This window comes from Mandrillus leucophaeus, unplaced genomic scaffold (assembly GCF_000951045.1).
Source record: "Mandrillus leucophaeus isolate KB7577 unplaced genomic scaffold, Mleu.le_1.0 Scaffold14, whole genome shotgun sequence".
Taxonomy (NCBI): domain Eukaryota; kingdom Metazoa; phylum Chordata; class Mammalia; order Primates; family Cercopithecidae; genus Mandrillus; species Mandrillus leucophaeus.
The window spans coordinates 3947653-3974725 of NW_012101365.1; the positions used below are offsets into that span (position 1 = coordinate 3947653).

At 49.9% G+C, this 27073-nt stretch overlaps 1 protein-coding gene across 2 annotated transcripts in view; it reads right to left on the minus strand.

The window, feature by feature from the left end:
* SSBP3 (single stranded DNA binding protein 3) overlaps positions 1-27073 on the minus strand; it is a 200671-nt gene that overhangs the window by 101081 nt on the left and 72517 nt on the right. The gene's annotated exons all lie outside the window — the stretch shown is intronic.

Here is a 27073-nt window from a genome sequence, read left to right on the forward strand (position 1 = left end):
CACTGAACTCTGACCTATGATTTCCAAGGGAACTCAGGAGGAGACTCCAAACCTCCAGAACAAAGACAAGGCAGAAATACCTTTCTGAGTTTATTTGGACCTTCCTGGAGTGAGAAGGTACAGGGCCCTTCAATCTCCCACTTTCCAGCTCAAAGAGTCAATGGGTAACCCTTAAGCAAGTCAATGAAGCTCCCAGAACATTTGACTACTCTTCAGTGGGGAAAGAAAAATAATTTAACCCCCAATTCTTCTTCCAGGACTTCATCAGTGTTGTAAAGGCCAGAAGATGCACAAGGTAACAGATACTTTTACTGTAAGTGGGGAGAAAAGTAAATCACTCCAGGAAACAGAGGCAAGACCTCTGCTCTCAGGCTTCTCTAATCCCAAGACCCCTCCAGCAGGTGGGGCTGGGAGTCAGGCCCTGGAAACCAGTTCCTCCAGCAGGGCAGGACGCCAGGCGTCCTGCTGGAAAGAGGCTCCCCATCTTCCTGGGAGGAGGTGCTGCTCCAGCCTCCTGTCCCGGCCTGCTCATCAGACCCTGTCCCAACAGGCAGGTAAGGACTGCTCTTGGCCTCACCTCACCATGCTATCTGCCTTCAGGCAAGTGAAGGGCCGGGAGAAGGCCAACAGAGGTGTGGGTGGATGCGGGTGCTTGGGGGCAAAGCTCAGCCTTGGATTGCAAAAGCCTGGATTCCAATGACAGCTGAATTCCCACCTATCTGGAGGTGGAAAGGACTCACCCAGAAGAAGCAGAGGAAGGCTCTGCCCCAGAGACTGTCTGACTCTACCACAAAAGTGAGGCTGCAAAGACTGGGTGGTAGTGGAGGGAAATAGGGAACGAGCAAAAAAGAGGATCTTCCTCCTTCAAGCTAGCACAGGCCCACCTGAGCAGGATGTACAAGCAGAGTGCAGCAGGTATCCTATGTGTCTCCCCCGAGGAGATTTACTGAGTATCATTTATAGAATGCCAGCATTGCACTAAGTATTATCCTAAGTATTTTACAAGAATTATCTCATTTAATCCTCAAGCATCCTTGGAGAATGTGTTTTATCCCCATTTTATAGGTGCGGAATTAAGGAGCCCAGAGGTTAAGCATGTTGCCTGTATTCCTGAGGTTAGTGAGCGAGGAACACTGGCATTTCAAATCCAGGTTTGCTGGGTGGGCTTCAACCAGCTCCTGGACAGCATCTTCTTCCAAAAGGAGAAAGCCTTCCGGTCACAGAAATCACAAGCGGGGATGGACTCTTTCAACAGTCTTCAGGGCTGCAGACAAAGCCCCTTTACAACAAAATCCCTCTTGGCAATCAGAAAAGTCAGGCAAGGGGTTGGTCCCTTCCAGACAGTCCTTGGCACAGCCCCAGCACCAGGCTCGGCTTCCGTGCCATCAAGAAGCCGGCTGCATTCTCTGCAGCTCTTCCTGACGACAGTCCCCACCCCCACACCCCTAGAGAACACTTCACTCAGTGACCCCATAGGCCAGAGCAGGATACAGAACAGCAGCCCCTTAAGACTGACATCCGTCCTAGGGACGCTCCCTCAGGGACGCTCCCTCGAAAGCTTGGAAGGCTGCAGCTCTACCCTCCCACACAGCAACCCATCACCAAGGCCGGAGTGGCCGAGGAGAGAAGGCCAGCCTGATTTACAGAATTTACCAAATGGGTCCGTTTTTCACCCCGTTCCAGTCCTTTTGGGAAAACTCCAGGTTTTTAGGAGTAGATTAATGGCAGGGAGTTAATGGGGCAGTGATATATCCTGCTTGAAATTTTTTGAAAAGTTCTGCGTCAAGGCATCCAAGCCCAGTGGCCCCGCTGTGATTTAGTACGCTGGCCCCTGAGAACAGGCAGGTCCAATATGTCGGTAAATCTGCTAAACGAGGTGGTTTCTGGAGGGCGGTTTTCAAGATATACGGCCTGACATGTTGCCAAACTTCCAGGCTAGCTGAGCCCCAAATGTGAAGACAATGGGAGAGAGCCAGGCAGAAAGCCGCTCTGCATTACCAAGAGGAGAAGGCGCAGCCTGTGGTAGCCAGCACTGGGGAGCAGAGAGCTGGACCTATGTTCTCTGGCTTTCTGCTTTGGCGGGAAAATGGGGTCTAAGAATAAACAAACTAAGAGAGTAGAGCCAAAAGGGAACTTTGATATCATCTACTGCAGTTCCATTTTATAAACGGAAAAATGGAGCAGCCGAGTGTCGGGGCCCAGGACCTCATCCCAGCACGAGTCACTCCAGCACTGAGCGCCCAGTGCCTTTCAGCATTACAGCTCCATTTCTGCCCACTCCTCTAAATCCCAGCCAGACCCCACAGCCTAGCTGCCCTTTCCTCTGAGAACCATGTTAACCAACAAGATGGTTTGTGAGCCTCTGATCTCACTAGGAAAAGGCAGAAACAGAATCTTACTTCTCTACGCCCAAGTATCATGGGATTCACCAGCTCTTCTGGATCTACAGACATGGCTGAAAGAAGACAGGAGTGGAAGGTGGGGAAAAGGTCAAACACGCCATACCAAAGCTTTCCAAGGGCCAAGGCTTTAAGATACAACATATCCAATCACAATCAGTCCTCCCAAGATGAAACACTCCCTTATTTTGTAACTCCTGCTGATGTAAAACTCTGTATCAGATCAATTACGACGCCATCATTCCCCATTACCTTTGCTGGGGGATTCAATTATTGGATTAATTTATAATCTGCCTTCCTGGTTGTTTTTTGCCTATTGCTCTCTTTATACTAAAATCATATGTAAGTAGAACTTAATCAAACAGTTCAAAAAGGATTTTGAATTTGTCTCGACTGCTGATGTCAATTCATTAGAGGCGTTACTGTTTTTCTCTGGTGTCCTCCACACTCCTCTCCTTATTTTGAAATCCCTAGAACCAAACCTCTTATCTGCGGACTTAACACAGTGGCAAAGATAATCAAAGGGAAAATCCTGCTTGACATCAGGGGATTGTACTCTCGGGTGGATTTCACAGGCAGCCCCCACCCCCCGCCCCCCTCCAACCAGCAGCCTGTCACACCTTCATGTGCTGGCTTAGTGAGCACTGGCCGGAAGCAGGCACAGAGGCCAAGGTATAAGAGCAGGTTCCTTTTAGCAGGGATGGTGGTGCTGATGGTAGCAGCAGCCGCAGCTCAAACTCTCAAATCTCCCTCCTGGAGCTCAGGGTAATCTGATGATCGCAGTGGATAATTAGAGTCTCTTATCAAAACAATTAGCGGATGAATGAACAGCCAGTCCCATCTCTGAAACAACTGCACACGGTGCAGCAACAAGACGGGGAGGCAGAAGCAAGGGAAATGACGAATTCCAGCCCCCACCGTCATGCCCATTCCGGGGGACACCGAACTCTAGCCTCACCTCCAGCTTCTCTAGCATCTGCCCGGAATACCCTCCCGCATCCCTTCCTCTTTGCAGCCAGGTCAGCCTCCTTTTCCTTCCAAGCCTGGTTTGGTATCTCCTCCAACTCTGCAGATACCAGCTCCTCTGTGCAGAAAGGTCCCGCCAGCCAAACTGCTCCTCTGCCCCAAGCTTATTGTATATTTAGCCAGGCTGAGACACCCTGGGCAGGATTCAAAGCTCTTCTTTGACACAGCTCCGGGCACCAGGAAAGGGCACCATAAATGTTTGTGGTGCACACACGCGAGCCAGGCCTGCCTTTCTCCCTCATGGCCGACCCCAGCGCGTTCTGACTCTAATAAGTGTTTCATGGGAATACCCAGGCTGTTCCACCCATTGCCCTTGTCTGCAATTTCATTAGCTAATGTTTAAAATTCAAAGCTCTTCCATCATTTCCGTGTCTCCCTATCTGTAAACAGGCCTGTGGGTCCGATACCATTTGTTTCCACCACTGAAAATACACAAGGATTAGCCAGAAAGCCCTGTGGAAACATAATCCTAAGTAGCGCAGGCCATAAGGCAGGAACAATTTATAAGAGCCCAGAGTTGGTCCTCCCTGTTTGGTTTGCGGACCTAGGAAATGGGGCCAAGGAGGTGGGGGGGGGTGCCCAAGATGTTTCTGGGGATTTCAAGGATAGGCAATGCCAGGGCAGAGCCGGGCCTCCTGGTTTCTAAGCAGTAACTCAGGCACTTGGGATTAGGGGTGCCTCATCTTGGGCCCAGCCTCTCTCGGATCTTACCCTAGTGCCACACCCAAAAGTGACACATTCTGGGGTGCTCTGAGGGTGCAGGATGCCCTTCCCCCACTTCCTAATGCTCAACAGGAAAGAGAGGGAAAAGGAAAAAAAGGAAGGAAGGAAGGAAGGAAGAAGGAAAGAAAGAGAGAGACAGAAAGAAAGAAAAGGAAGGAAGGAAGGGAGGAAGGAAGGGAGGGAGGGAGGGAGGGAGGGAGAGAGAGAAAGAAAGAAAAGAAAAGGAAAGAAAGAAAGAAAACAGGTAAGGGCCAAAGCAGAGTTCTCCATCTGCTTTTGTTTTCCATCACGTTCCTTTCAAGGCCTGGGATCTGCTAAGCCCCCGGAAAGCCATGGCATCATCTGTCCACTTCCCCCTCTGCAATCTGCCGCCCTGCCCGCTCCTGACAGCCATCAATCACTCTGCAATGTGCTGACCTCAAGGCTCAAGGGACAGAATTTTCAAGTCAAATGTAGCCGTTAACATAAATAAAGCATCGCCCTGGATTTCTTTCTTTCTTTCCCTTTCTCTCTCTCTCTCTCTTTCTCTCTCTCTCTCTCTCTCTCTTTAATGATTCTGCAGCTGCTGCTGGGGACTCAGTAGGCAACAAAAGTGAGGGCAGACAGGCATAGTGGAAAGGCAATTCTACTTTTCTGAGTCATAACAATTATGACGTTGTAATAAGAAACATTTTCTATGAATTTTTAAGTACCAGTTATCCTGTTTTGCAATTGTCCCCAGGGAAAAGAACGACAGATTCAACAGGACTGTGGGTTACACTCAACTGTCCGGAGCCAGGCAGACCCCTGGGTCCCTCCCCTCCCCCATCCCAGGCTCCTCTAGCTGGGGCTCACTCTGCATCTTAAATAAAGCAGTTGTCCTTTAAGCACATTTACATGCAAACGACTTCCATATACCAAATATAGTTCCGTAAGCCAGCGTTTATTTTTAAACACGAAGAAGAGTCTCCCATAATAAAGCTCATGATAAATGTTATGATCCTCAAAATGGTTTATAGGGAAGAGGAAGGGCGACTCTAGCGAGTGGGAGGGAGAATGGGGGCTTGTACCCTGGAGTCATGCCACAGCCGCCTTGACCTCATACCCAGGCAGTCACATGCAGGGAGGCGCTCCTCATCTCCCATCCTCTCTCCCTGAGAGCAACAGGGCCTGCAGCGAACAATGAGCCAGAGGCAAGGACCACATGGTCCAGTGTGTTCACAACAAGGAACACACGCACAACCCTGCCTGAGCGAGGTGTTCACGTGCTAAAATCAGGACGGTTGAGTCGCCAGCACGGCCCACCTGAGGCAGGAGGCTGAGGTGACAAAAACCTTCTGGTCAGAAGAACTATCTGGCAGGGCTCTGGTCCTCGCTCTATTGCTGATCTGCTGTGTGACCTTGCCAAGTCACCACCCTCTCTGGGCCTCCAGGTCCTCGTCTACATACTCACAGAGGCTAGCCCAGGCCTCACCATGTGTGACTGCCTCATCACACCAGCTCTCCCAGCAGCTCTCGCTCAGGCTCCATGCTGCCTTGTCCACCAGAGTTTCTGAGTTCCTCAATCAGCCTAACGGTGTTTTGACATCTTCACTCACATCTTGAAAAACCCGGGGGGGGGGTTCCTCCAATTCCTTCTGGGAGAAGCATCTACAGCCATGTTGCCAAGGCGCCTTTATAAAAGCTACACACAATGACAACCCCACAGACCGGATTCCCTCTCCAGTGGCATCTCCCTTACCTGTAACCCAACACCTACCGGGACCTTAACGAAGCTGAGAAGGGACCACTACCCCAACCTTGGAAATGAAGCTCTGGTCACAGGCACCGCATCAGAAACGCACCAGGCCCTACTTCCTCCACATGACAGTGGAACGGGGAGCCAGTGCCTGCCTGTCCAGGAGAGCAGGGGTTGGTGTGTGCATTCTCCTCCTCTTCATCTTCTGGTCAGTGGGATTTTGTAGGAAATGAGAAGGATGCCCCTGAAGGGTACCTAGATCCTGCCTGTTTTGCAAAGTTCCAAATAATATTCTAGAAACTCTGTACGGCTTTCTTGACCAGCCTCAAAACTGAGAAAAGAAATGCATCTCCTGGACTTCTGGAAGGAATGGGGTTTGGGTCTATCCCTCTCCCGCCACCAAAACTCAGCTCCCAGAAGAGGTGGATAGACCATCAAAGGCAGGGAAGGAGGCGGGGAGGGAGGCAAACAGCCTGTGACCCTGAGGATAAATGATATACTTTTTTTTAAAGGGCTGTTCAAGGCAGACACATTAAGAAGGCTGCATATTTATCTTTCTGACATTTTAAAATATGCTGCAAAAAGCTGAATCTTAAATCAAGGTGCATTTTTAAAGGCATGTTAGATCAGGGACAAAACCTCTTCCTTTCTTCCTTCAAGGAGCATGCCTGCTGCGAAGCAAGGATTACTGCATGTGACAGTTCCAGCCTCCTGCACAATCAATACTGAGTTATGTACTGGGAGGAAGCAGGATGGCCTGCCAGGCTGGGGCTCACAACAACAAGAGGGTCCGCTATCAGGCCTCTGCCACCTGTCCCTGCTTGGTCCAGGGCCCCAGGCTACAGGGGAGGTGAGCAAGCTTCAAGGAGACCATAGGCTCTGCAAGGGGTCACCAGAAAACGACATTTTTCTGATCTAATTCAAGGATCTCCCTCCCCCCATCAACTGTTCCAAGTTACACAATCACAGGCAGGGAGCCCCCAGCTTCTTGGGAATCTGGATGCCATGGCAGCAAATGTTCAACACGAAACAGCGGTCCAGCCGCGACCCTCCCTGAGAACTGGGGGAGGGGACAGCCCTGGTTGGCTGTCCTTCTCACCCCACAATCCATCTTGGGCTGCTAGGGCTGGAGTAGGGAGGAGAGAGGAACACTGCACTGCTCTTTGGGTAGATTTTGGTCAATACCCGGTAGCTGGAAGGAGAGCCTCCAACATACACCAAGGAGACCACGCATCCCAGACTTTGCACATTCACACCTGGCGCCCCACCATACCGATGAATAGCACCGCCTGGTTTTAAAAGTATCCTGGTTGGGATATTATATGGTCCCCAAATACATACACACAAGAGTCTTGAGCCCAAGAACAAAACAGATTCCCCCACAGGCAGCCCCCAAAGCAGAGAAGGTAGGCCTGAAAATCAACCTAAGCCAGAAAGAAACCCGGGCCAAACAGAAAAAAAAGCAAAAATCAATCAACGTTAATTACCACCAGCGAGGAGGGAGGGCTACCCCAAAAGGCACTGGTTCCGGGCACATGAGGACTGCTGGTGACCAAGAAGGAGGCATGAATGGCCTTCCTTAACAGAGGCTCAAGTAGTGGTTCAGGGAGGAGCAAATACTGTGCCCAAGGAATCACCTGGCCTGGACCCCCCCACACCTCCACGGCCATCCATTCCCATTTTATTCATCCTTATGGCTACACCAAGTTCTTTCTGGCATTGAGTGTAAAATTCTATTATGAATCCATTGGCTAGCAGTCCCTGAGGACAAACCAGAGCAAGGGCGACCCTTTTGTTCACAGCAGTCCCTCCCCACTATCAGTCCATCCTAGGTTCCTCATGCACATCCCTCTGATGGAAGTACTCAGCAACGTCTGCCTGTCACCCGCAAGGTGAGGACACAGGCTCTACCTGCTGACACAGCCCAAATCTCAACACTCCAACCTTGTGCAGTCAAAAAAATCGTTTTCAGAGCCTAACTCTCAAGGATATAACCAGCCCAGAAATCTCTCAGGACAGGATCCCACCCATGTCAAAACCAGGCAGCAAAGAGACACCCTTAACAGACTGCCAACGCAGGCCATCCTGAAGAGTCCATGCCATCTCCTGAGCATGCCAGCATGAGTGCAGATCACTTCTCCTGGTGCCAGGGAGCAGGGGTCCCCCAATGTATGATTCGGCAGAGCCTGGAAGTAATGAAGAAATGGCTAATGACAGCCACTGAAGGCACTGTTAAACGGCTTATTACACTTTGTAAAGAAAAATACATCAACATCCATCACTGCAAACGCTTCTGCACACATAAAGCCCTTGAAAATTTCCTTCTTCTAAGTAGAAATAAAGGTTTATACATGTGTATGCCACACACACATACGCCTGGATATAATAACCTCTGCAAGTAATGTCCTCTATATAGAAAGAAGCACAGGTATATGCCTGGCTAGAGAGACAAAGGCGCATTGTCTGGACACAGGCACTCTGTATTACAGAAGTGTGTGCATGCACGCACACACTCCCTCAGACCAGATGCCCAACCACTTCCAGATGCTACAGTCTCGGATATCCTTGGTTAAGGAAGAGGAAGAAAAGGCTTGCCCTTCACGTCCAGATACTTGGGTTCGGGTTACATGAAACAGGATTAGTTCAGAAAATAGTGCCACTTCACAGCCAAGACAAAAACCCAAGAATGAAAACCATGTATACAGCCAACACAATAGCAAGACTGAAGACAGCGACAAAGAGAGGCTTCTGGTTCTGCTCTGATGCCTCTCCCTCCACAACATACCTGTGATCTACTGTGCATAAGATCTCGCAGGCCCAAAAACAGGGCTGGGGTTCCTCTTACATGACACAGGATTTGGCGTTTGCCTGTGCCCGGCTATCACCCCTGCCCTGCAACACGCTGGTCAGCTGGTGAAGCCTGCCACTCACACACTCACCAGCAACCTCTCTACCCTGGACGGTCACCAAAAAGGAAGAGCAATGTCTGTGCTCCCAGCATCGGTGCAAAGGAAGTGGCAGAGAGGTGACAAGGAGGGTGGTCCCTTGCCCCAACTGCCCGCCGGCACCCACAGCCAAGGCAACTGTTCTCTGGTGAAGGCAGAGCTGGAAATGCATGCCTGAGCCTCCGAACACAGGGTCTTTCCCACCAGTCCACGTCATCTGCCCTTCCCAAGAGCCTCCAACAACAGGTCAATGTGGCTCTTGCTCCCTTTCATGAAAATCACCAGCCACAGGCCTGTGCAGGGCTGCAAGGTCACTGGAGGTTATCTAGTCCAAATCATCTTATCTCCCAGATGAGAAACCAGGGCTCAGAAAGGTCGAAGGACTTGCCCATGGTCGCACAGCTCCTAGGTGAAGGGCTGAGAGTGGATTCCAGGCTGCCCAGCCAAAGCCTGTGAGCCTTCCCCTCAGTTTCAGCTGTTGCTACTAGCTCCCAGGAGGCAAGGGGGGTGGCAAATAGGATAATCAGATATTGGCAACCAAGAAAGGTGGCAGGAGCAGTAGGTGAAAGGACTCCCATGTGGCAGTCACAGATACACGCATCAGCCCTGCAGGAGAGGCAACAACAAGAAATGAGATCCAAGGAAACTAAAAGTGGAGCAGGGAGCTGCTGGGAGGGGTGGGAGTGTGGAGGAGAGGATGTGGGATTTGGAGCCAGGAGACCTGAGTCTAGTCCCAGCCACCTCGAACGCCTCCGCCAGGTAAAGCTGCCCATCTGGCTGCACTGCCTCATCTGTAAATGAAAGGGATGGGCTAAAGAGATCATCTTTCCAAACTCCGCTGACCCCAGTCACTAGGGCCTGACTATAGCTTTGGCCCACATTTGCTAGCTATATGGCCTCTAAGAAGTCATTTCACCTCCCTGTGTCTCCACTCCCTAACCAGAGCCAAGGAAGTGACACGCTCCCAGGAGTCCTTGACAAGAGCTACAAAAAGGCCACGTAAGCCTAAGGTGTCCGTCCCTCTGTCTGCCCTGGCTTAGGGAGAAAGATCAAAAAAACGGACTTGCTCCCTTGCCCCACAGCCAAAGCTGCCGCTCAATGAGGGCCCTGAGAGTGCGTCAAGCGCATCGGAGAGTCAGATTCAGTGCCCACAGGGGACCAGAAGGGACAAGTAAAGTGTGTCACTGCTGGCACTCAGGTCAGGAGGGGAGTAAGCAAACATGCACACACACACACACACACACACACACGCGCGCGCGCGCCTCCTCCCTACGCAGCATTTTTCCCCTGTGTCACTGTCAGCAGTTCTGCTGCGCTTGACAACCAGGGCTTCCTAATAGGGCCAGGCTGGACCTGGCAAACACCTGGTCACTTCCCCTCCTGTGGTCCGCAGGGACCATCACCACTGAACACACCACTGCTTGGGGGTGGGGAATGTCCAGGAAAGCTGACCTTGTACTCAACAAAGCCCTGGGAGCCAGCCAGCTATGTGGGTGTGCCTGGAGACCTCGCATACCCCACAGAATACGGAAAGGATTTTCATAACCTCATAGACTCTCGGGGGAGAAGATGGTCTCCTGCATCCTCCCGCCTCCTCTGCCTATTCCTGGCCATTTGGTGTGCAGAGTCAGGAGAGCAGATGCCTCTCCCATTTATACAGCCATGCTCAGGCTGTAGCTCTGTCCTGGATCCAAACAGGACAGCCATCATCCTGCCAAAAAACACCGTTAGATTTCTCACCACCCCAACCCACCTGACTCTCCGTAAGGCTGCATGGCCTGGTAATTAAAAACTCCAAGAAGCCAGGCATGGTGGCCCACGCCTGTAAATCCCAGCACTTTGGGAGGCTGAGGGAACATAGTGAGATCCCGTTTCTACATAATAAAACCAAAACCAAAGAACTCCAAGACAGGATATCTGGGTTTGAATCCCAGCTCTGCCACGTGTAAGCTGTATCATCTTGGGCAACTGACTTACCCTCTCTGTGTCTCAGTTTTCTATCTGTAAAACAGGGATAATAATGGAGTTGATACACATAACTGTTTAGAATGGTGCCAGGTACACAGTGAGGGCCATATAAAAGTCAAATGTAGCCAGCACAAAGCCTTGCACCTGTAATCCCAACTTCTGCAGCAGCTGAGGCAGGAGGATCACTTAAGCCCAGGAGTTTGAGACCAGCCTGGGAAACAAAGCAAGATCCTATCTCTATAAAGTATTTTAACACTAGGCAGGCATGGTGATGTGTTGCCTGCTACTCGCAGGCTGAGATGGAAGAATCACTTGAGACCAGGGGTTTAAGTCTGTAGTGAATTGTAATCATACCATTGCACTCCAGCTTGGGAGACAGAGTAAGACCCTCTCTCAAAAATAAATAAAATAGGCCGGGTACGGTGGCTCATGCCTGTAATCCCAGCACTTTGGGAGGCCGAGGCAGGCAGATCACAAGGTCAAGAGAATGAGACCATCCTGGCCAACATGGTGAAACTCCGTCTCTACTAAAAATACAAAAACTAGCTGGGTGTGATGGTGCGTGCCTGTAGTCCCAGCTACTCAGAAGGCTGAGGCAGGAGAATCACTTGAACCTGAGAGGCGGAGATTGAAGTGAGCTGAGATCGGGCCACTGCACTCCAGCCTGGGCAACAGAGCAAAACTCCGTCTCAATAAATAAATAAATAATAAAAATAAACAAATAAAATACAAGTCAGATGTTACAAAGACTCTGCCTGCAAGTTAAATGCTGTCATTTCCTTCAGTGTTTCTCCATTCCAAATCTCTACCATCTACGAACCCACTCACTAGCTCCAAGTGGCACAGGCTCTGAGTCGGACTTGGATTGCAGTTGGTTCTGCCACTTTCTTGCAGTTTAACATTGGTCAAGTAACTTAACCTCTCCAAGCCAGGGTCTCCTCTTCCAAAATAGGAGGATCATATGACCTACCTCAAAGGATGGTTTTAAGAATGGAAGGATAATGCATGTAAAGTACCTAGCTATTAGGATGAATTATTAACAATAACAACATCATCTTTCTCCTTGCGGACATGATACCTGTGCAGCGAGCCTGTATTACTCTCTTTAAGTGATGGCCAACTGCTGCCACACAGAGCCGACTGTCAGCTACATTCAAGGGCCACTTTCTCACTCGCCGTTCAAATGATTCTTCTTCATCCTGTGCCTGTGAAGTTGAGTTTTTTGAACCCACATTGTAGGACTTTACATTTATGCCTATTAAATTTCATCCTGTTGTTTTGGACCTGGAAATGGGAACAGGAGGCTGAACTAATAAGCTCTGACTCAAGCAGCACAGTGACTGCCCCGGGAAGAGCTGCAACCCCCAGGAAAGGACAAGGGCCTAGAGGAGCCAGGCTCTCAGAACTAAGGTGACAGCCACAGCTGTGAGGGCCTCAGCCAGCTCTGCCCTTTGTTTGCCCAACACCCGGACACAAGAATCAGCTCTTGTTACCAGAATCCCATCAAGAGGGGCAGAACACTACGCTTTCAAAAATCAAGCCACATGTGCAAACTGTTGTCATAAACATAGCCCTGTTCAAGGCCTCCACTGCATTCCTCCTCGGAGAGCAATATGTTTCATTTCTTCAACATAAACAGAATCAGATTTATTACATTCCGACAATGTTTCTAGGATGGGGACTGAGAAAGCTGCAATTCTGGGAACAAAAGGCCCTTGCGCATAAGTGTGCAAAGAAAAAGGAGAGAAGAGGCAAAAACCACCTTCCAGACTCTGGGTCCCGGCAACTGTGATCCACGTCAAGAACCCTCATGCAATCTGCCCTGCGTGGCTGGCAGAGATAGCAGGAGACAGAGGCTGATTTAAAGCTAGGGCTGAAGATCATGTGTCCAGCCAGACACCACGGGCTGCCATGGGCCCCGGAGTTTCACAACATTTAAAGTCTATCTCCCCTGTGCCCAAACACATTGATTCAAGGAACCCTCCCTGAGACCCTGAGAGGCCCAACAAGGTGCAAGGCTCACTTCTGCCTGTCCTCAGGAGCCAGGGAGGCACGCACAATCCGGTAATTCAAGCACTCGGATCCCTGGAAGGTGTCAGAGAAACAGCAAGGGGCTGGGTTCTCATCAAATGGTCAGCTCTTGTCGCTTCTCCCAAGCTGGACAAGGCAGCACCACAGAGGAATTCCTGGGGAATCCAGGCAGGAAAAGGAAGTAGCTGGGGGAAGGGCAGGAGAAATAAGTCTTGCAAGGGAGGATTAAGAGCAGGAGCCAAGATGACATCACAGGACAAGCATGGGCACTACAGACAGAGAGATGGGCGTCAATTCCAGCTTTGCAGCTTCCTGTGTGGCTTCGGACCGATTACTTAACCTCTCTGAGCTTTAGCTACTACATCTGTAGAAATAAGGGAATAAACAGAACCATCTCTAAGGTTCTTCTAGCACTGGCACTCTGGATTCATGGTCAGGGACTTCTGTACTTTTCGTGAGTGTAACTTCTTAAACTTCTAACTATCCATTCCAGAAAAACCATAATCCAGTGGGCTATCCTGTTTCCTTTTACCCACTGGGTCTCTGCAGTAGGAAGGGCAAATATGAGATGGGATTAAATGGATGCTGACTGACATGGCCCCCCACGTTGGGGGACCCACCGGAAACCTTCCTAAAGCCCTCAGAGGCCCCAGCCCCTGACTGCCTCTCCTCCTTCCCTCACAACACTAATTGGGAGGGACTGGATTCCATTCCTGACCATTCTCGGTGAGCATCCCTGGCTCCCATGCACACGCAGGTGGGGAGGGGAGAGCCATCACTGTCCAGAGTTTCCCAAGCCCACAGAACCAGTGGGCTCCAAGCCAGACTCTGTACAGATGGGCTGGGTTCAGCAGCTTTTCAAAGTCAACACAGTAAGGTTTTCAAATCCTAAAAGGCTTCTCAAGCCTCTTCTAATCTGTCTGCCATTTTGTTTCGTCTGCTCAGCGCAAGTCAAGGGGAACTTGACATTTGGAATACTAACTGCAAATAATCCCACACCAAGGACAGCGCTTTGGCGTGCTGCAGCGTCAGCACGTGGCTCACAAGGATGCTGGGGACACTCGAGCTATATGCAGAGGGTCCCAGAAGGCACACGTTAGGTCAGGTCCCTCAGCCACCTGTGTGGTAACCATCCTGAAGAGTCAGCTCCCCAAGGACAGGGCTGAGCCCAATTCACTGGCTTCCTCAATCCCATGCTCAGGGTGTGACAGAGGGGAGGTCCCAGCAGAATCTACTCTGGATGGAGGAATGCACACAGAGGTGGGAGGCGGAAAGCGTGTGCAACTGGTATCTTGACAGCTCTCAACATCAGCCTCTGCCCCAAATCAACCGTGCAAAGTGCGCTGCCCCGGGTGAGACACACTGCTTCTCTCGGCTTCTGCTGTCTTCTCTTCCTTCCACTTTGTGACAGTTACTGACTTCCCAGCTGACCTTCACAGTGGAATATGCCAGCAACCCCTTCACCCAGGCCACACACCTCCACCCACCCAACGGTTCATAGGGCACACAGGCAGGCCTCATGACCATCCCAGCCTCACACACGCTCACACACACAGTGCATGAGCCAGGCCAGGACCTGGTGTTGCGGAAGCTGGTTTAACCCTTGCTTTGCAATAACCCACCCTGGCCTAACCTCTCAAGGAAGAGGCACAGGGATCTTAGGGCAGGCTTTGTGCTGCTGAGGCTGTTCTCACTCCAATCTCTGACCTCAAGCAGCAAGGGCTTGGCTGACCCAAAGCATTTTATTTTCCTCAAACTTGCTTTTTTTTTTTGAGATGCAGTCTCACTCTGTTGCCCAGGCCGGAGTCCAGCAGTGGCACCATCTCCGCTCACTGCAACCTCCCTCCGTCTCCCCGGTTCCAGCGATTGCTTTGCTTCGCGAGTAGCTGGGACTACAGGCATCCACCACCACACCTGACTAATTTTTGTATTTTTAATAGAGACGGAATTTCTATTGAGAAATTCCAATTCAGACCATGTTGGCCAGGCTGGTCTTGAACTCCTGACCTCAGGTTATCACCTGCCTCGGGCCTCCCAAAGTGCTGGGATGATAGGCGTGGGCTACCGCACCCAGCCTCCTCAAACTTTTTGAAGACAGTGAGTTTTTTGGGCACAAAAAATAATACCTGGCTGAGCACAGTGGCTCACGTCTGTAACCCCAATACTTTGGGAGGCCAAGGCAGGGGGATCACTTGAGCCCAGCAGTTTAAGACCAACATGGACAACATAATGAGATCCCCATCTCTATCTTTTAATTTATTTTTGAAAAATAATAAAAATAAAGTCCCAGGCCCCTGAGAAATAAAATGAGATATAATGATGGTAACTATCCATGACATCATGTATGTATATCACGCTCAACAGCAACTAAACCGGAAGTACTTCTCCTCCAGTTTGTGAAGCCAGCTCCTGCACTCACTGCCTGCTGCAGTAAGTTGCCTCTGACTGCCCTTGTGGTCCAGGTGTCCCTCTCCTGTGTTCCCACAGCCACGGTGCCCCTACTACAATGGGGCTGCACAGCCGGCTCCTAGGGCAGGGCGGGCTGATATGCTTGCCTTGCATATGCTAAAACGAATGTTTATTTTTCCATTTCCCCAACTAGACTATAAAATCCTTGAGGGACAATACCTTATTCTACTTTACTTTGTAAATACCTGGGAAAAGATCTAGCATGTATCGCACACTGAAAAACCATCTGTTGAATAAATAACGGAAGGGATGAGCACATGGCTGCTCGCCTATGCTTCCCACCCTCTCACTCCCGGCCCCCCACCCCCACTTTCTCCACCCGCTAGAAGCATTCTGAAGAGAACGGAAAACCTAAACCAACTATTCAGGGTTAACTGTCCAGTCACTCTGCGTCCCTCTGCCTTTACGACAATGTATATACTAAAGGGTATGAGCTCAAGTTTCCATACAGACCCAGGCAGCCAAGGGAGTTCTCTCTTCCCAGCCGAGGCTAAACAGGGACCCAACCACAAGCATCCAGTAATTCTGAACATGACGTGAACAACGTAAAAATAGCTCCTGTATCTCTTTGCCCCCACCCTTCTCCCCAGCAACACAAAGGGCAGAAGACAGTGACACCCCTAACAAGCCTTAGCTTGTTCCAGCACAAACAGCCCCAGCCTCCTACATCTGGACCAGCTGCTGTGAGCCAACAGGGTATTCTAAATTACATTTTAATTACCATAATTTTTCACAGGTACCTGGAACCAGATCATGACAACGGTGCAAGAAATCCCCAAGTAGGATGCACGAGGTCCAAGTTAAAGCTAGTCTTCTAAACACACACCTTTTCTCACATGCCTTTTATTTCATGCAGCACTTTACAGTTTGCAGAGTGCTTTCATGGGCCTTCTCTCTCCCACAGGCTCTGGATTAAGACAACATGGTTCAATTCCAGCCTACAAAGTATCCTGCCCTCTCCAGAGACCCTTCACCTATCACCATTTGGTGCAATCTGTAACAGAAAAAAAAAGAAAAAGAATAGGAAATGGGGAAGAGGGGGTCTTATCCCATGGGTTACTAGGAATGTTAAAGATTAAATGGAAAGCATAGTGAAGATTTTCAAAGAGAAAGCACCTATTGAGGATAATTGATGCTGGACAGATAGCAGATTCTTGGCAGACACACATTCTCAGTGTGGACGTGTCTACAGCTAATGGTTAGAAGCCTGAGCTCTGAAATTAATCTGCTTAGATTTGAATCCGGACTGCAACATTTTAGCTATGGGGCCTTGGGCCTCAGTTTCATCAACCAGAAAACAGGAATGATAGTAGTAATGACCTCACAGGCTCTTGTGGAGTTCATGAAATAAATGCAAATAAAATACTAGCCTAGCCCTAGCACATAGTAAGCACTAAAAAAAAAAAACATCATCATTGCGGGAGAGGGGAATCTCTAGTGCCTTAAGAAAGGGGAAAGATCAGCTGGGCGCGGCGGCTCACACCTGTGATCCCAGCACTTTGGGACGCCGAGGCAGGTAGTTTACCTGAGGTCAGACCAGCCTGGCCAACATGGCAAAACCCCATCTCTACTAAAAATTCAAAATTTAGCCGGGCATGTTGGTGGGCACCTGTAATCCCAGCTAGTTGGGAGGCTGACGGTAGGAGAATCACTTGAACCAAAGGGGCAGAGGTTGCAGTAGGCTGAGATCATGCCACTTCGCTCCAGCATGGGCAAAAGAGCAAAACTCCATCAAAGAAAGAAAGAAAAGAAAGAAAAAGAACGAAAGAACAAAAGGGTAAAGGGGGAAAGGTCAAACATATACTTCAGCATCATATACTAATTCTGGAAGGGAGGGTGGGGTAGGGGCAGGACCCCATGCCTCTGGCTCTACTTCTTTCTTAACACTTACAACCTTTCTTCCCCCACCTAGAGGATAAGCGCCTTCAAGGAAGGCATTTGCTTTTTGGTAAGCTCTCAGGTCCCTGACATGTGACTTGGCATAAAACTTCTGTTCAGTCAATATTTACAAAATTAATTGAACAAATTAATTTTATCTCTCTCGCCTCTGTGCATTCCAGATATCAAAAAGAAACAGCCTGCACAAAGAAAGTCCTCTAAAGGTAGCTTGTCTCTTTTTGGCTGTAGTAGTATTTGCAAAGGGAGTCGGTATCCCGGCCTATGCCAAAGTGCCAACCCACCAATGTGGTGTTTGCTGCCACTGAGAACCAGAGGTGCCTCCTCGTAGAGGCTCAGGGGTTCTGCTCTCCGGAGATGTGAGCAGCATCAGCCCAGCCATCTCCCCGAGTTGGGGGAATATGCCTCCCTAGGGGTGGCAGGGAGGGAGGGAGGGACAAAAGGGCAAGCGGCTCCCGGGAAACTCCAAAAACAAGTCCATGCACAGCAAGGAGAAGAAATGAGTACACACTTTATTTTTAGCCACACATGATGGAAAGTTACTCTGGGAATGGTGCAAATTTTGCTTCATCACCCTAGGTACCTTTCCAGGATCCTCAGTGGCTTCCCAGGGAAATAACTGATAAGGGGACAAAGGAATTTCTGAGGTTCTTTCAGAGATGGAGAGGCAGGAGACAGAAACGAGGTAAAATGAGGTTGGGGAGAAAAGGTGGACTCCATGAACACCCAGGACACTCCCATACCAGCCCAGAGGGCTGCAGGCTCCTACAAGTAGGTATAGCCCCACTGGCTAAGAGGAGGAAGAAGGTCCCTACCAGAGCCAGTCCAAGAAACAAGGCTGTCATTCCACCCCGCCCCGCTGGAAAGCAGGGCAGTGGAAAGAACCAGGCTACAGAATCAGGAACATCTGAATTTCAATCCCACCTCTGCTGTGTTTTGAGACAAGCAACTCAAGTTCCTCAAGCCTCCATTCCCTCCTCTGTAAATCGGTGCTGCCAAACTGAGTCGCTCTCCAGGTCAGTGAAACAATGTCTGCAGAGTAAGTCGACTGGCACCTGGTGCTGGATTAACTCTCTTTTCACGATTAAACTGAGGCTCAAGGAGAGGTCTCCCAAGGCTCTACTGTTGTGTGGTCTTGGCAAAGTGCTTTCTGTTCTCCAGGCTCCACGTCTCTCCACCTACCAAGGGAACATGTTGGCGGAGATCTTTCAAGGTCCCTGCCTGTTCTGGGATGCTGCTAAGCACCCTGGCCTGCTGGACTGCTGCCAGACATCTCCCCTTTAATGTGTTGGGGGCTCCACTCTGAAACCATATCCTGACCTCACAGTGAGCCCATACCTGAGAAACCTTAAGAAATTACAGGGATTTATGATTATAATGTTTATTTCCTTGTCCTCACCCAAACTGCATCCATGAGTCAGACAGAATAGATGCTGACCTGCCATCCACTCATTCCACAAGGATTTACTGAGCTCCCATGGTAGTAAGTGCTGTGCTGGGCAAGGGATATTTAGCCAGTGGTGACCAAGGGCAAAAATGAACAGGACAGTAGAGAGGATAGCCCAGTCCTACCTTCCCAGAGCTTAACTGCTACCTGCTGTAAAATATAAGTTAATTCCTTTATTACGCTCGTGGAGGAGGTATAAAAGAGAAGTCCTGGGAGCCAAGGGAGTGCACGACAGGAGGCCTGACCCAGCCAAAAGGCAGGACAGGGTCCCCAAGAAGTACCCTCTAGGCTGAGGTCTGAAAAATGAGCAGATACTAACCTGGAGAGCAGGGGAGAGAGGGGGTGCTTCTCTGCACCTTCCAGGCAGAAGGAACAGCATGTGCAAAGGCCAGTACCTGGCACTTCTGAGAAACCAAAAGAAGCCCAGTGTGGCTGGAGGGCAAAGAGGGAGGCGGCTGCAGGGCAAAGTTGTCCAAGTCAGGGCTACGAAGGCAGGCTTTCAAAATGTGGACTGGCACCACACTGTGTAAGGCCAGGCGCAGAGGGATTTCCTGGAATGTCTGGATCTAGGCAAAGGCTCCCTGCGGAGAGCACCAGGAGAGATACTGATGGCCCAAGGCACAGGAAAGCAGCGCAGCCCAGGCTGCAGAATCCAGGCATCCAGGTCTGGAACTGGAAGGTACTTCATGAAGGTCCCTCCTCAAATGCCCTTTCCATTTTCCAAAGGGTTTGCTCCACTCCTGCCCCCACACCCACTTGTTTCACTTCTTATTTTTGCTTTTTAAACCAGGGCCTTCTTACGGTCAGGTTAATGCATTTTTAAAAAGAAAGCCCTGAATGTGCGGCCCTCCCTCCCTGGGAGGAGATGGGTGGATCAATAGCCCTCTTAGCTCTTCCTCTACCACCAGCAGTGACCAGAGCAGTGGGTGGGGCCTGGGCAGGTGTCGGCTCCCAGCAAAGTGGGCCTGAGAGCCAGGCATTTATGCCTTCCCTCCCCACCCCTCCCATCCCCAGGCAAGGCCTCCCACACCCTGTCCTTCACCACCTACTGTGGTAAAGCCCAGGAACAAAGGAGACAGACTAGGGGAAGGCAGAGAACACTGGACAATCTAAAAACCCAAGTTCAATCTCTGCTGCTCAGCCTCTTAGCAGCCTTGAAACTCTGGACAAGAAAGCAGTTAACCTCCCTGAGCCTCAGTATTCTTAAGTAAAACGTGGGGATTTGTGTAAAAATTAAGTGAAGTCATGGGGAAAGGACCTGGCACACACTGGGCAGGACCCTTCCCTGAGCCTCCCACACCCCAGCCTCCTGGATCCACTCTGCTATCACAGACCCTTCTGCCACCGCCCCTCCCGGTGAGCTGACATGCTTTGAGCTTCCTCAAGGGAAAACGCTCCCCGATGCCGACAGATGGGGAGTCCTAAAATACAGCGTATGGATCATGTTTCGTGACTAGCAAAACACGCCAGCCGGGACACTTTGAGAACCCGGCCGGTTTTCAGGAACAGGATTTTACACATTTCCCAGGATTGGCGGATCTGCGCTCGCCTCCACCCGCCTGCGAGCTCCATAGCCCGGATCCTGTACCGGGGGATACTTAGGACAGGTGGGGGCCTGCGGGAGAGGGGAGGCTGTGCCCTAACTCTCTGCTGCTTTTCATACTGCTACTACCATTTATGTATTGGACACGTGATACATTCCTTGCTGCGTGTCAGGGGTTTGGCATGTGTTCTGAAGCCACCCTGCCTGGGTCCCCATCTTGGCTCTAACCGTATGACCCTGGGCAAGTCACTTCATCACTCTGAACTTCACTTTGCTCATCTGTGAATAGGGATGATAGTACCTTCCCCTCACGGGGCCAGGGTGGGAACTGGGTGAACAACATCAGAACTCAGTAGACATGAACTGCTGCTATAATCAAATCATGCGGTAACTATCATTGCAGCTATCCTACCAAAGGTAAAACGGACACTAAGAGGCCATGCCAGCTGTCCAGGTCACCCAGCGGCAGGGGAGCAGGTCTGCCTCTGAAGGGGATCAGGGATGGACTTCAGAGCGTCTGCAAACTCCAACCCCTGGCCTTATGGCGCACATTCACAATTATACATGTGAATGTGCAGTGTTTAGAGGGGAGGGCAATGAATTCCAGTCTCCCAGGGATCTACGGCCCCATAAAGGTTACAAACCATGGCTTCATATGACCATATCTACTTGACACACATAAGATCACCCTGGCACAGCAGTCCTGAACTCTAGGATCTGGAGAAAGGATTACACCCCACCCCCTCTCCCCAAAGGAAAGACATTGGTTCTTGGCAACATCAATCACAAAAAGCTTTGGACCAGGAGAAGGGGCTAAGACAGCCACTAGCAAGGAAGTTTGTTAACACAGGTTCCAGAATTTTAGAAGAGGACATGCAACTCAAGAAACTGAGGAAGAATAGTCTGTACTTCCAATGGCTCCAAGAAGACCCGAAGAAGAAAAAGGAGAGATAGTGGGAAGCTCAGTACCTGGCAACTGAGGTAGCACCTGGGGGTGCGGGGCACGACGGCCAAGAGGTGCCTCTGTTTAGACACCTGGGCTCAGTCACTCCAGTGGACTGACATTACCCTACTGGACTGGAGCTTGTAAGGGCAGAGACATGTTTAGAAAAAAAAAGTCACACCAAGACATGAATCAGGGTACAAACAATATTAATATTTGAAAAGTGGAATTACCAGAGTTTTGTTTATGTTTATTATCTAATTTCCTTCACAATGAACGTATATCCGTACATCCACTGGAAAGAAGACACAAAATCAATCTACTTACAAAAACAGCTATGTACTGTACACAGTCTTGGCATAATAAATACTTGTGCTCCTGCCCAAAGTAGGCTCTTGAAGCCTCCTTTTGAGAATGAGTGATTCAAGCCACTCCCAGAAAACGTATCATTTTGGGAACAGAGAATGGGGTGATTTGAGTATGTTCAAGACACTTCTTCTGTGGGTGATTCGTTTAGGGGCATAAAGATGAGCTCTGCTTCCCCGTGATGACTGCTGGGGCAGCTAATCCCGTCACCTCTTAACACACTCAGTGTCATCAGTATGGGGAAGGCCTTGTAAAGAGAGGAAAGAATTGGGGGAAACATCTGATCAATTTTTTTTTTCTCTTTTTTTGGGTGGGAAGAGAGGAGCAAAGAGATGAGAGATAGCAACAGAGAACAGGTTCTCAGGCCGGGTGGTTCACACTTGCAATCCCAATGCTTTGGGAGGCCAAAGCAGGAGGATCATTTCAGCACAGGAGTTCGAGACCAGCCTAGGCAACACAGCAAGACACTGTCTCAAATTAAAAAGAAAGAAAGAAATTAAAAAACAGAACAAGGTCTCCCACTGCTTGATCCCGTCGCTGGCAGACAGTGCCCATCAGTCCACGTGCACACAGCTGTAAACTGCATTTGGTGCGTGTGGTTTTTCCTCACAGCGCTGAGGATACGTATAATACAGACTTCCTATTTACATTACACTTGTTTCCTCCAATACAATGGCTACAAATGCTTTCTACTCCACTCCTGTCATCTGTGCGGAAATTCTCCTGATACACAGGGAGACGAGAAAGTCACAAGCTCTCGTGCGTGGCCAGCAGGTTCAGTCTCAGTTCTCTCTGCTCAGATGGGAAACTTCTGCAAGGGAAGAAAAAGGGCTGAACCCAGCCATTAGAAACTAACTTACACTTGGCTTCTTCACGCTTATCCACAGCAGAAACACAGGAGCCCCTGTAAAAAACATCCTTATTGACACTACGCAATATTTGCCCTTCCAATAAAACAGTTCCTAGCTATCAAGGCAGCCTGGAACAAAGGACACCAAGAGCCGCACTCTAAAAACCACCCAAGTCTCAGCCCTCCCATCCAAGGAGAAGACCAAGGCACTGGAAGAACCTCCAAGTCTATGGTCCCGGCTACCTTCCCCACACCTTCCTTCAGAGAGAAGGAAGAGTAATCCTCGCTTGAGCCAGCTGGCTCAAAATTAATAGGGCAGAAAAGAAAAGCCTTCCACATTTCAAAGGCCCCCTCTGAAGTGCTTGCATGAACATCTCCTTTTAAGATTTCCTTTAAAATCCTCGGTTTCCAAAGAAGTAGCTAGCGTCTCACCCCAAAAGCCAAGCAAAGTCTCTGCCTGACCATGCCCTGACCATGACACAGAGCAGATTCCTAACAGAAGATTACTGTACTGAGGCCAGGCGCGGCGGCTCACGCCTGTAATTCCAGCACTTTGGGAGGCCAAGGTGGGTGGATCACTTGACGTCTGGAGTTCGAGATCAGCCTGGCCAACATGGTGAAACCCCATCTCTACAAAAATACAAAAAAAACAAAAACAAAAACAAAAAAAAATTAGCCAGGCATGGTGGCACACGCCTGTACTCCCATCTATTCGGGAGGCTGAGACAGGAGAATTGCTTGAACCCAAGAGGCAGAGGGTGCAGTGAGCCAAGATCATGCCATTGCCCTCCAGCCTGGGTGACAGAGCAAGACTCCATCTCCAAAAAAAATAAATAAATAAAAGATTACTGTACTGACTAAAGTTACAGGATAGATTAAGATCTTTAAGGCCCCTTGTAACAGGAGTGTGGATTTTGATTTGCGGCCTGGCACTGTCACTCTGTGCTGGGGGGTTGAATTGTGTACCCCCAAAAGATATGCTCAAGTCCTACCCCCAGTACCTGTGAATAGGCTCTTGTTTAGAAATACAGGCCAGGGGCGGTGGCTCACGCCTGTAATCCCAGCACTTTGGGAGGCTGAGGCGGGCAGATCACAACTTCAGGAGATCAAGATCATCCCGGCTAATACGGTGAAACCCCATCTCTACTAAAAATACCAAAAAAATTAGCTGGGCGTTGTGGTGGGCGCCTGTAGTCCCAGCTACTCGGGAGGCTGAGGTTGGAGAATGGCGTGAATCCGGGAGGTGGAGCTTGCAGTGAGCCGAGATCACACCACTGCACTCCAGCCTGGGGACAGAGCAAGATTCCGTTTAAAAAAAAAAAATAGAAATACAGTCTCCTGTGGTAGCCTTTGGGGATTGGGTCTAGGCCCTCATTCCCCAACCCACCTCACGGATACCAAAATCCTCAGATGTTTGAGCCCTTTATATAAAATGGTAGAGTACATGCACATCCTCCCACATACATTTTTAAATTTTTTTCAGACACTGCACTCTGTCATCCAGGCTGGAGTGCAGTGGAATGATCACAGCTCACTACCTCCTTGGACCTGGGATCAAGCAATCCTCCTTCCTCAGCCTCCCAAGTAGCTGGGACTACAGGCATAGACCACCACGCCCAGCTAATTTATTTAATTTTTTTGTAGAGATGGGGTCTCACTATGTTAACCAAGCTGGTCTTGAACTCCTGACTTGAAGCAACCCTCCCACCTTGGCCTCCCAAAGTACTGGGGTTATAGGTGTAAGCCACCATGCCCAGCCCTCCCATATACTTTAAATCATCTCTGGGTTACTTGTAATATCTAATACAATATAAATGCTAGGTAAATAGTTGTTAGGCTGTTTTTTAATTTGTCCTTCTTTTTTTTTATTTTCTTAAAGAGGTGGAGTCTTGCTATATTGCCCAAGCTGGTCTTGAACTACTAGCCTCAAACATTCCTCCCACCTTAGTCTCCCACAGTGCTGGGATTACAGGCATGAGTCACCACACCAGGCCTGTATTCTTTTCGTTGGTTTGTTTTCCCTGAATATTTTTGATCACTGAATCTGCAAATGCTGACTGAACCTGCAGATGTGGAAGGCCGACTCTACATCCTTTTCCAAGTGTCGTCGAGCGAAAATGAGGTGATAGTGGATTAGGGTGGGTCCTGCTGCAATGACTGGTATCCATATAAAATGAGGGGAATATAAAATGAGACGTACAGGTGCCATGTGATGGCAGAGGCAGAGACTGGAGTCCTGGGGGTCAAGGAATCCAACAATTGCAGCAACACTGGCAGGTAAGAAAAAAGCATGGGGCAGACGCTCCTCTAGAACCTCCAGAGGGCATGGCCCTGTGGGCACCTTCCTCATGAACTTTCAGCCTCCAGAACGTTGAGACTAAGTTTCTGTTGTTTGAAGCCACCCAGTTGGTGGTACTTTGTTACTGCGTCTAGAAAACTAACAGGTCTGGAATTCATTCACTCCAAGGCTGTCAACACTCTCAGCCACCCAGTCACCCATCCTTTTCCTCATTCTGTGCACTGTTGCCACTTGAGGGTTATATGACTCCGTGCAACCAACCCTGACCTTCCGCAAACCCCATCCGGAGAGGTCAGAGTCCCCATATCCATCTGGAGACAGTGACACAAAATCATCTTTATTGGGTGGCGGACTCTGTCCCTCAGTCCGCCAACTGAGAACCGCCAAGGAAAGTCTGAGGTAACCCACAAGGTATTGGGAAACCGAAGGCATGGGGAGCGGGGCGGGGTGAGGACGGGTGGAAATCAGCAGGGCGTGAGCAGAAAGAGAGAAAAAGGAAAAGGTTCAAAAAGGAGCCTGTGGGTCAAGAGGACACACAAGCGACAACAGGAAGTAGACACCCTCCTGCCTTGCCCCTCAGCCAGTCACATGCTTCTTTCTCCCTCACACAACTGAGGTCTGCCTGGGACAGCCTCCCACAGCCTGCCAAACAGGTGACACCCAGAGCACTGGCTACCCACACAGCTGCTGCACTTCAAGCTCCCACAATGAGAATACGAGCCTACTTCCATCCAGGGCTTGGGCTTTGTTTGTTTTGGATTTCCAATACCTGGGACTTGCTGGGGCCGACTCAATACTGGAAGGCCAAGGAGATGGCTGGGGCAGACAGGATGGATTGCCTGAGCTCAGGAGTTCGAGACCAGCCTGGGCAATACAGTGAAACCCCGTCTCTACCAAAATACAAAAAATTAGGCCCAGCGTGGTGGCTCACACCTGTAATCCCAGCACTTTGGGAGGCCAAGGTGGGTGGATCACTTGAGGTCAGGAGTTCAAGACCAGCCTGGCCAACATGGTGAAACCCTGTCTCTACAAAAATACAAAAAACAAAAACAAAAAAATCAGCCAGGCATGGTGGCACATCTACCCCCTGTACTCCCATCTACTCAGGAAGCTGAGACAGGAGAACTGCTTGAACCCAAGAGGCAGAGGCTGCAGTGAGCCGAGATCATGCCATTGCACTCCAGCCTGGGTGACAGAGCAAGACTTTATCACAAAAAGAAAAAATTGGCCGGGCGTGGCAGCATGTGCTTGTAGTCCAATCTACTCAGGAGGCTGAGGCAGGAGAATTGCTTGAACCTGGGAGACAGAGGTTGCGGTGAGCCAAGATCACGCCACTGCACTCCGGCCTGATGCAGTGCAAGGTTCCACATGCTGCCTCACCTGTGCCAGCTTAGGGTCTGTGGTCATGGGGCAGCGGGGCAGATGCACCCCATTCACTTCCCCACCACACTCACAGCTCAGATGGAGGCACCAATGTGCCTGGAAGAGCGAGGCCAGGACCTTGGAAGTGGGTTCACAGGACTGTGGAAGTGAACGGCCTCTAAATCTCACCTCCTCTCCTTCCTCTGGCACTCACCGACACTCAAGGCAAGTCACAAAATTAGGCCAGTGAGGCCTGGGAGAGGAAGGCTGGTGTCTTGTTGAGAGCCAGAGGCAGGCTAGAAACCCAACTCAATAACCAGCAAGCTGCTGCTCTTCACCCATTCAACAAGAAACAGGTGAGCACCTACCCATTCTGTGTTCTCAGCAGCTTCGTGTGCAAAGACAGGATGACAATTACCTGTCTGAACAAAGCTCTTCTGAGGATGGAACATGATAACAAATAAAAAATGCCCAGCATAATGTTGGGCACATCAAAAAGAGCCACTATGGAGGAGAGATTATAATCACTAGGGTCACAACTTCCAACCCAGAGCTTGAGACCCAACCAGGTCTCTGTATCATCCACCAGCATGTCAGCTCCACAAGGCAGGCAGGGATATTCCTCTGCTGTTCCCTGTGGCATTCCCAGCCCCTACAACAGTGCCTGGCACACAGTAGGCACCCAAATGTTTCTATGTAAACAAAACAACTGCCGGGCATCCAATGCCCTTAAGGTTAGATGCAGAAATATCAAAACAGCATGATACACTGACCATCTTGGGGACAGAAGAGCATACTATGAAGTTACTCAACAAGCAGCTTTGGCCCCCATCCTGGGAACAAAAGGCTGCTGGTTCCTCCCAAATGAAGCCAAAATCAAAGAGGAGACCAACACAGAGCTCCCTCAGGCTTCAGCCTTGAAGAGGCATGTTGGCTCTTCCAGGAAGCAGGGAAGGGTTTAGGCATGCCCCCTTAGTCTCACTCACGAAATGATGGCTGGGGGTCACAAGAGATGGGTACCCAATGAGGAAACAGTGTGGATGGGCCAAAAAAAATAAAAAATAAATCCAAATCATTATTTTACAGACG